Source organism: Syngnathus typhle, linkage group LG8 (assembly GCF_033458585.1).
Source record: "Syngnathus typhle isolate RoL2023-S1 ecotype Sweden linkage group LG8, RoL_Styp_1.0, whole genome shotgun sequence".
Taxonomy (NCBI): Eukaryota; Metazoa; Chordata; class Actinopteri; order Syngnathiformes; family Syngnathidae; genus Syngnathus; species Syngnathus typhle.
Window position 1 is genome coordinate 15,976,387 of NC_083745.1, and position 9,740 is coordinate 15,986,126.

The 9,740-nt window shown below is 48.3% G+C and overlaps 1 non-coding gene across 1 annotated transcript; it reads right to left on the reverse strand.

Moving 5' to 3' along the window:
- Positions 1-9,186: 9,186 nt before the first annotated feature.
- On the reverse strand, positions 9,187-9,259 carry trnak-cuu (transfer RNA lysine (anticodon CUU)). Its single transcript has one exon. It is a non-coding gene; the product is annotated as a tRNA-Lys (tRNA).
- Positions 9,260-9,740: the final 481 nt, after the last annotated feature.

Below are 9,740 nucleotides of genomic sequence, written 5' to 3' on the forward strand. Positions count from 1 at the left end.
ATGTGAAACTAGAAGAAGAGTCAAGTTACCTTACCACATTTGCCACCCCATTTGGCCGCTTCTGATGGCTAAGAATGCCAATGGGAATAAGCCCAGCGCCGGAAGTGTTCCAGAGAAAGCTCATGCAGGCCCTAGTGGGTCTCCCTGGAGTCTACATCATAGCGGACGATGTACTAATCACAGGGGAAGGAGCAACACAAGAGGAGGCGGAAAAGGACCATGACGAGAAGGTCAGACACTTCCTAACCAGGTGCAGAGAGCGCAACATCAAGCTGAATGCAGACAAATTCCAGCTTAGACAAAAAGAAGTACCCTACATAGATCATCTCCTCACAGCCGAGGGACTGAGGATCAACCCTGAGAAAGTACGGGCAATCAGAGACATGCCAAAACCCACCGATGTGAAAGGTGTACAGGGAATAGTAGGGATGGTCAATTATCTTTCTAGATTCTATGATCATCTTTCTGATGACTATGAGGTTCTGAGACAACTCACACGCAAGGAGAACATGTGGGAATGGACAGACACCCAAGAAAGAGCGTTTCACAGACTGAAAGACAAAATGTCCTGAGCACCAGTTCTCCAGTACTACAACAAGGAAGAGGATTTCACACTCCAGTGTGACACGTCAGACACCGGGCTGGGAACCGCCCTGACACAGAAAGGTAAACCAATTGTATTTGGTAGCAGGGCACTCACATTGACTGAAAAGGGCTATGCTCAAATAGGAAAAGAATGTCTGGCCATAGTGTAGCAAACAGAATACTGCAGGGGTGGCCTAAAAGGAAAAAGGACTTACCAAATGACATACGGCACTACCACGACTTCCAAGATGAACCGAGTTTCCACGATGGCATGGTGTTCCGGGGAGACAGAGTTGTGATACCAGATGCTCTCAGGGTGGACATGGCACACAGAATCCACTCCTCACACCTGGGTGTGGAGGGATGTTTGAGGAGAACGAGAGAGTGTCTGTATTGGCTGGGGATGAACGAGGAGATCAAGACCTTCATCTCCAAATGCGACATCTGCAGGTCGGTAGACACAAAACAACAGAAAGAGACACTACATCCACATGACATGGCCAGCAGACCCTGGGCCAAGGTAGGAGCAGATCTGTTCTCTTTCCACAACAAAGACTATCTAATAACAGTGGATTATTATTCAAATTTCTGGGAGGTAGATTACTTACCTGACACCAAGAGCAATACCATTATCAGAAAACTGAAGGCTCACTTTGCGAGACAGTGAATACCTGACACTGTTGTTTCAGATAACGGACCCCAATTTGCATCCCTGGAGTTCCAGCGCTTCAGCCAGAAGTGGGGCTTTGAACATAGGACATCGTCGCCGGGTGACCCACAGAGCAATGGGAAGGCAGAATCAGCAGTAAAGACCGCCAAGCGACTGATGCTGAAGGCTGCAGCAGGTAGACAGGATCCTTATTTATCATCAAAACACACCAAGCCAGGGTCTCAACACAAGCCCAGCACAGAGACTGCTGAGCAGGAGGACCAGGACTCTGCTTCCCATAAAGGACACGCTGCTGGAACCTGAGGTAACACATAACGCTCAGGGACTGAAAAACAACAGAGAGAGACAAGAAAAATACTACAACCGCACGGCAAAGGACATGGACACTCTTACGAATGGTGACAATGTAAGAGTACAGCCCTGTGACACACAATGGGGCTGGAGACCGGGGAAGGTGGTTCAGCAAGTGAGCCACAGATCGTATGAGGTGGATTTGGACTCAGGCGAGGTCCTGAGAAGGAATCGTCGCCACCTCAGACGCAGTCGCACAGGATGTTCTCCAACACAAGAGGCACCCACACAAACACCCACGGAGGGGGCCCCAGCAAGGGAACAAGGGTCACACACCAGATCGGGTCGGCAAGCTATCAGACCCCACTACCTCAAAGACTATACAGTATGAGTAAAAAAAGAAAAAAATGTGTTTTATATGTTGGAAATGTTGTGGTTACACTCCTGAAATGTAATGTGTTTTGAACTGTGTGCCTAGTATTGCTTGTGTTTATATAGATGTGTTCTTTTAGGCTTGTTGTTCTACTTAATGCCCTACGTTCAAAGGGAAAACCTTAACTTGAAAAAAGAAAAAGAAAGATGTAATAATAGGATTCTTTATTTGTGAGCATTGTGTTCCATGGGGACCACTTTAAGTGAGACACGGTCCGTTAGAAAAGTGTGACCGGACGGTAACCTGGAGCGTCTTGACAGAGCAATAAAGAAAGACGTTTAAGTAAGCAAGAACAAGAATAGAATAGAATAGATCTTTATTTGTCATTGTAACATGTACAACGAAATTTAAAAAGTGCCAACCGATCCGCGCATGAGATAAAAAATAAACAGAATAAATAGAATAAAAGATTTAAAAAATACAAGCTAAAACCCACAGAAGAACATACACAGACATAATAATTTACGTTTAGCTGCATTCAATGCGACCACCACTGTAGGGTAAAAACTGTTGGCAAATCTGCTAGTCCTTGACCTAATTGCTCTGTAGCGTCTGCCTGATGGCAAACGTTCGAAAAGGGGGTGGCCAGGGTGGGAAGTGTCCTTCAGAATGTTGTGTTTTTTTGAGACAGCGGGTTCTGTGTAGCTCTTCCAGTGTGGGGAGAGGGCAGATAATGATCTTCTGTGCTGTGTTGATGACCCCTTGGAGTTTTTTCCTCTGAGCAGCAGTGCAGCTGGAGTACCAAACACATATAGAGTATGTTAAAGTGCTTTCTATGGAGCAGCGATAGAAGGACACCAGCAGTCTTTGTGTAATGCTGTGTCTCCTCAGCACCCTTAAGAAGTAAAGTCTCTGCTGGGCCTTTTTAAGCAGCTCAGAGGTGTTCACGCCCCAGGTGAAGTCCTCCTCGATGTGGACACCCAGGGAGCGGAAGGAGGACACCCTCTCCATACAGACCCCGTTGATGATAAGTTAGTGGAATGTCCGTTTTATTTTTCCTCCTAAAATCAATGACCAGTTCTTGGGTTTTAGCCGTGTTTAGGAGCAGATTGTTCTCTCCGCACCACTCCGATAGCCGGACGACTTCGTCCCTGTAGGCAGACTCATCCCCCTTTGAGATGAGCCCCACCACGGTTGTGTCATCACGATGGTGTTGCTGCGGTGGGCGGGGGTGCATGCATGTGTGTAGAGCGTGTAAAGCAGTGGGCTCAGTACGCAGCCCTGTGGGGAGCCGGTACCAAGACTGAGAGGTGTGGATGTATGACGGCCCACTCTCACCCTCTGGCTGCGACCCGTCAGGAAGCTCTTAATCCACCTAAAAGTATTGTGTGGAAGTCCCAGGCCCTCCAGTATGTCCACCAGTCTGTGGGAAAGGATGGTGTTAAAAGCAGAGCTAAAGTCCACGAATAGCATCCGCACATAGCTCCCCGGCTGCTCCAGGTGGGACAGTGCAGTGTGGAGGGCTGTAACTACTGCGTCCTCTGTGGATCTATTTGGCCTGTAGGCAAACTGGTGGGGGTCAAAACCTCTGAACAGGAGTGCTGTGATGTGACCCCGTACCAGCTTTTCAAAGCACTTCATGACCACCGGGGTGAGTGCGACTGGCCGGTAGTCATTAAGGCTGGTGATGTGACGTTTCTTGGGCAGGGGGACTATAGTGGAGGATTTTAAACAGGATGGGACGGTGGACTCGGTAAGGGACTGGTTGAAAATCTTTGTGAAGACTCCAGCCAGCTGATCTGCGCAGTCCTTTAGAACACGCCCAGTGACGCCGTCAGGACCCACAGCCTTCCTCGAGTTGATGGTCCGCAGCGTGCGCCTCACCTCGTGCTCCTTCACTGTGAAGGTGAAGCTGCTGCGGTCTGTGGGATGTGATGTGGCCACTTCAGGTGGCTCGGACTCGAACCGGGCAAAGAAGGTATTGAGGACCTCTGCCAGTGAGGCGTCCCCTTCAGCAGCTCCGATGGTGGTTCTGTAGTTGGTGAGATGCTGAACTCCCTGCCACACCTGCTTGCTGTTGTTGCTGTCCAGGTGATCCTCAATCCTCTTTTTGTAGGCAAGCTGGGCCTCTCTGATGCATCTCCTCAGGTTGGCTCTGGCTGTGCTGTAGAGAGCCCCGTCCTCAGACCTGAGGGACAGAGCGATGTCCCTCTCCTCCAGCAGCCGAAGGACCTCCCGGGTCATCCAGGGCTTCTGATTGGGGTATATCCGTATAGGTTTGTCCACTGTGACAGTGTCTGTGCAGTGCTTGATATAACACAGAACACTGTCTGTGAACACGTTCAAGTCCCGGTGTTCAAAGATGTCCCAGTTAGTCCTGTCGAAGCAGTCCTCCAACTGCTGAGAGGCGTCATCAGGCCACGTTTTAACAGTTTTAGTGATGACAGGAGCTGATCTCCTGATGGTGGTATGTGCCGGGGTTAATAGCAGTGACATATGGTCAGATTGGCCCAGGCGAGGTAGCTGTTTTGCCTTGTAGCCTATCTTAATGTTGGAGTAGACCTTGTCCAGAGTGTTAACTCCTCTAGTGGCACATTTAACATGCTGGTGGAAACTAGGGAGTGCTGCTTTCAAATCTACATGATTAAAGTCCCCAGCCATGATGTGGACTGCGTCAGGATAACTGGTCAGCTGGCTGCTAATACTGCCATGTAATAGTCCAATAGCTAGTTTAGCATTATCGTCATGACTACGGTAAATTCATGAGGGAGGTAAAAGGGCCTGCATTTAATAGTCACATACTCCAGGTCCGGGCAGCAGTGATTGTCTACAGTCACCATGTTAGTACACCAGTTGTTATTGACGTACATACAGAGCCCCCCCCCTTGCTCTTGCCGGAGTTCTCAGTCCTGTCATGACGCTGTGTGGTGTAGCCTGCTAGCTCGATAGCACAGTCCGGTATGAGTGGATGAAGTCAGGTTTCGGTGATCAGTACCATGCAGCAGTCCTTCACGGTCTGGTTCGCGGACATCTGTAGCCTTAGTTCATCCATCTTGTTAGCAAGAGACCTGGCGTGTGTAAGAAACAGGCTAGGGAGCGGTGGTTTGAATGGCCGCTTCCGTAGCCTGGTTAGCGCGCCGGCCCTGCAGCCTCGTTTCTGCCTCCTCTCTCTGCACTGCCTTTGCTTCCTCCCAGCGAGGATGGTGATCCAAGGGGAGCCGGGGCGCTTGATGATATCCTCCGGTATGTTTTGCGAGCGGTGAAACTCCGTTGCGACACTCAACTCTCAGCAAACACCTATCCTGAGGAGCTCCTGCCGGTTGTAGGTTGTGTATGTGTTGGAATAATTTAAGTAAAGCCTTGTCATTTATGAGTTTATGGCTTTCCTTTTCATCTAGGTTCTTTCTCTTTTAGTGACAGGGATTCCTTTTGATCCCTGTGGATTGTATCCTTCCTGTCCTTATGTTATCTGTGTGTTTTTGTTCCTGTAAGAGGCCTTCAGTAACAATGAGCAGAGCTTATTTACATAGGCGAAATGTTCTTATTTGGTTGAAAGAAACTTCACTCCTTTTAGTTAACTGCAGGTTTGGTTCATAGATGGTTACAAGTTATCCCATATTTACTCAATGTTTGTTCAAGTGTTTAGGACAAGTCACTCGTTCTTATTGCGTGTTAATTTACTAAGTAGATAAAGTGTAGCCAAGGTTTAGTTGCATTGTTGAGTAAACCTGTTCTGGTTCTTTTCTCCTCTTCCTTCCAGCGTGTGGTTAAATGTCTGATGGTATTTAGACCTAACAGTATGATCGACATACAGTGGGTACAAACACTAACAAAAAACAAACAATGCATAGATCGGGAGAGCACTGAGCCGCTGCAACTGCGTGCGCCGCCATCTTGTCCACCATCTTGTCCCCTGCTTTAACTGCTTTAAACTTCCATTATGTACAGTCGGGAACAGAACATAATGTAACAGGTACATCACAGTCTCTGTTCAACATTTAGGTGACTAACAGCACTTGGGACGTGTGAAAAATGACAAATATTCTCCCAGTAGGGCAAGGAAAAACTCAAAACTGGGGAAATGAGAAACCTTGAGAAGAGACCACAGATGGGAGGGTCCCTCTTCCAGGATGACCAGGCTGCAATGGATGCAGAGAGGACACATAGTACAAATAGTGTAGACCACAGGTGTCAAACTCAAGAACTGGGGGCCAGATATGTCCCGCCAGATCATTTTATGTGAAGACAAATTGTGCATCAAATTCATGTCATTACTAGAATTGCAAATTGCCTTCACTTTTAATATCTCTTTTCTTTTAATATTTGACCAGTTTTTACTCTTCTGATTTGAAAATGAGTGATTTGTCAGTTTGTTTTGTAGCTTTTCCTGTATATAATATGAGGTGCTCATACATTTATCATAATGGCCCTCCGAAAGAAGCTAGGACTATAATGCGGCCCGCGAAAAAAATGAGTTTGACACCCCTGGTGTAGACCGTTCTTAAAAAGGTGTGGAGAGCAGGATGTTGTTGCACAGTAATGACTCTGAGACTCTAAGAGTGATGTGACTTCATCAGAGCAACAGCCTGGGGGAAGAAGCTGTCTCTGCGTCTGCTGGTTTTTGCTTACAGAGCTTTATAACGCCGAGGGGAGTAGTTCAAACAGACTGCAATATGGGTGAGAAGGGTCTGTAGAGATGTTACTTGCACGTTTCCTGGTCTTGGACAGGTACAAGTCTTGGATAGATGGGAGGTTGATTCCAATTATCTTTTCTGCAGTCCTGGCTGTCCGTTGCAGTCTGTGCTTGTCTTGTTTGGAGGCCGACCCAAACGAGACAGTGATGGAGGTGCAGAGGACAGACTGGATGACGGCAGTGTAGTAGGTCTTCAGTAGCTCTCGTGGCAGGTTGAACTTCATGAGCTGTCTCAGGAAGTACAGCCTCTGCTGGGCCTTCTTCTGGACAGTCTATGTGGCCGGTCCATTTCAGGTCCCGAGAGATTGTGGTTCGCAGGAACTTGAAAGTGTCTGTGGAGAGAATAGTATTACTGCGGATAGTGAGGGGTGAACGTGGTGAAGGGTCTCGCCTGAAGTCCACTGTCATTTCTACGGTCTTGAGCGGGTTCGGCTCCAGGTGGTTTTGGCTGCGCCAGTGGACCAGCCGCTCCACCTCCTGTCTGTACGCTGTCTCGTCACCGTCCCGGATCAGTCCGATGAGAGTGGTGTCGTCCGCATACTTCAGGAGCTTCACAGGAGAGTCACCTGAGGAGAAATTGTTGGTGTAGAGAGAGAAGAGCAGTGGGGAGAGGACGCAACCCTGAGGGGCGCCAGTATTGGTGGTCCGGATGTCGGAAGTGATGCTCCCAGCCTCACACTGTTGGTCAGGAAGCTGGTGATCCACTGACAGGTGGAGGCAGGCACCGCGAGCTGGATGAGTTTCTGTTGGAGGATGTCAGGGGCGATGGTGTTGAACGCCAAGCTGAAGTCTACAAACAGGATCCTGGCGTACGTTCCTGGGGTGTGCAGGTGGTGCAGGATGTAGTGCAGTCCCATGTTGAACGCATCATCCACCGACCTGTTTCCCCGGTAGCCAAACTGGAAGGGGTCAAGCAGGGGACCCGTGACATCCTTCAGGTGGTTCAACAATATGTCAGAGCAACAGGTCTATAGTCATTCAAACCTGTGATGGCGGGCTTCTTGGCCACCGGAATGATGAAGATTCAGTGAACACTTTTTGTACCTTTGATCGGGATTCTGCTATTGGCTGTAATGAAGATTTGGCACACAAAACGTACGTATATTCCTGAATTGTTAAAGCAGTGCTTTCAGGCCTCCTCAGTTTAACATTGTTTTAGTGATCAACAGACGAAAACATCTGCAACAGAGAAAACTTGGCATTTTTTCTTTTGGTTTTTGTTGAACTGTAAACTGACATTGGAGGGGTCTGGAGTCCATCTCGGGCCATGGTAAAGGGGCTGATCGGAAACCAGCTTATGGGGACAAGGACCGGGTGCATGAACTCAATCTGTTCTTCAACAGATTTGATTCCGCCTCCCCCCACCCCTTCACCTCGCTCCGCATCTCATTCTGCCACCTTCGACACTCCAGCCCCCCCGCCAGCTCACCCCCCCCCTCCAGAGTCACTCTTCTGTCTCCACCCCATCACCCCGGTGTTCCTAAATCCCCCTCTCCTTTACAAATCTTCAGGTGAAGAGTCACCTCAGGAAGATCAAAGATGGCATCTGGCCCAGACTGCTCAGGGACTGTGCGGACCAGCTGAGTGGTGTGGTCAGGTACCTGTTCAACCTGAGCATGAGCCTGAACAAGGTCCCAGTACTGTGGAAGACCTCCTGTGCGGTCCCTGTACCGAAAGTGCCGTGCCCCAAGGAGCCTAACCACTTCAGGCCTATTGCCTTGACTTCCCACCTGATGAAGACTATGGAGAGGATCATCCTGGGTCACCTGCGTTCACTAGTGGGAGCGCAGCTGGACCCCCTGCAGTTTGCTTATCGGCCTGGTTTTGGGGTGGACAATGCAGTGATTTATTTACTGCACAGAACACTGCTTCACCTGGAGGACAACAGGAGCACTGGGAGGATCATGTTCTTCGATTTCGCCAGCGCTTTTAACACCATCCAGCCGTCACTGCTTAGGCGGGTGTGGACCAGCGCCTGGCAGCATGGACAACGGACTTCCTCACCGACCGGCCGCAGTATGTGAGGTTACATCGCTGTGAGTCCGACGTGGTGCGCTGGAGCACTGGTGTCCCCTAGGATACGGTGCTCTCTCCTTTCATTTTCACCCTGTTCACTTCAGACTTTACCCACGACAAGTGAATTTTCCCGCTGTCGGATGAACAAAGTTCAATCAATCAATCAAGAGTTTGTTCAGACTGAAGTAAAGTTTTTGATTTCAAAGCATGACACATTAAATTGACTGTGAAGGGACTCGAACGCTCAATCGTCTGATCCGAAGTCAGACGCCTTATGCATTATACCACATCACCATGTCAAAGACTCCATGTTTTAAGTGTGGCCTTGATAAGACTAAAAATTCACCGGTTCCCAACAAGCTAGGATGTCCAATGTGGGGCTTGAACCCACGACCCTGAGATTAAGACTGAGCTAACCAGGCTTTTTGACCTTGGAGTTGTTCAATTTTTTCAGTTTTTTTTTTAATGGGTTAGTGCAAAAGGAATGTTTTAAGTGTGGCCTCTGAATCACATCTATTGATAAGACTAAAGAATCAAAGGTTCCCACTAAGTGTGGGCTGCCCAATGTGGGGATCTAACCCACAACCCTGAGATTAAGAGTTTCATGCTCTACCAACTGAGCTAACCAGGTTTCTCCTAATTAAAATAGTTTCATTCTTTCACTTTTTTTTAATGGGTTTGGTTCGCGAAAACCAGCAGCCACATTTTAAATCTGGCCTCTGAAACACATTCGTTGATAAGACAAAACATTTAAAGGTTCCCAACAAGTGGCAGCTGTCCAATGTTGTCTCTAGTTGGAAACCCCAGCCCAAGTTGGAAACCCTAATTGAAAACCCTTGCCCCCGTTGGAATTCCTAGTTTGAAACCCTACCCGGAGTTGGAACCCTAGTTGGAAACTCTAGCCCTAGTTGGAAACCCTAGCCCTAGTTGGAAACGCTGGCCCTAGTGTGCAATAGAGAAAGCATATTTTCTTTTGGTTTTTGTCACTTTGTTGCACTGAAAACGGAGATCAGCACAACAAAAAAAGAAATCAGAAATCAAACCCCTTTCTGAAAGTATTCCAGAGTTGGTTCAGACTGAAATAAAGTCTTTGATTTTATATGAATTATATT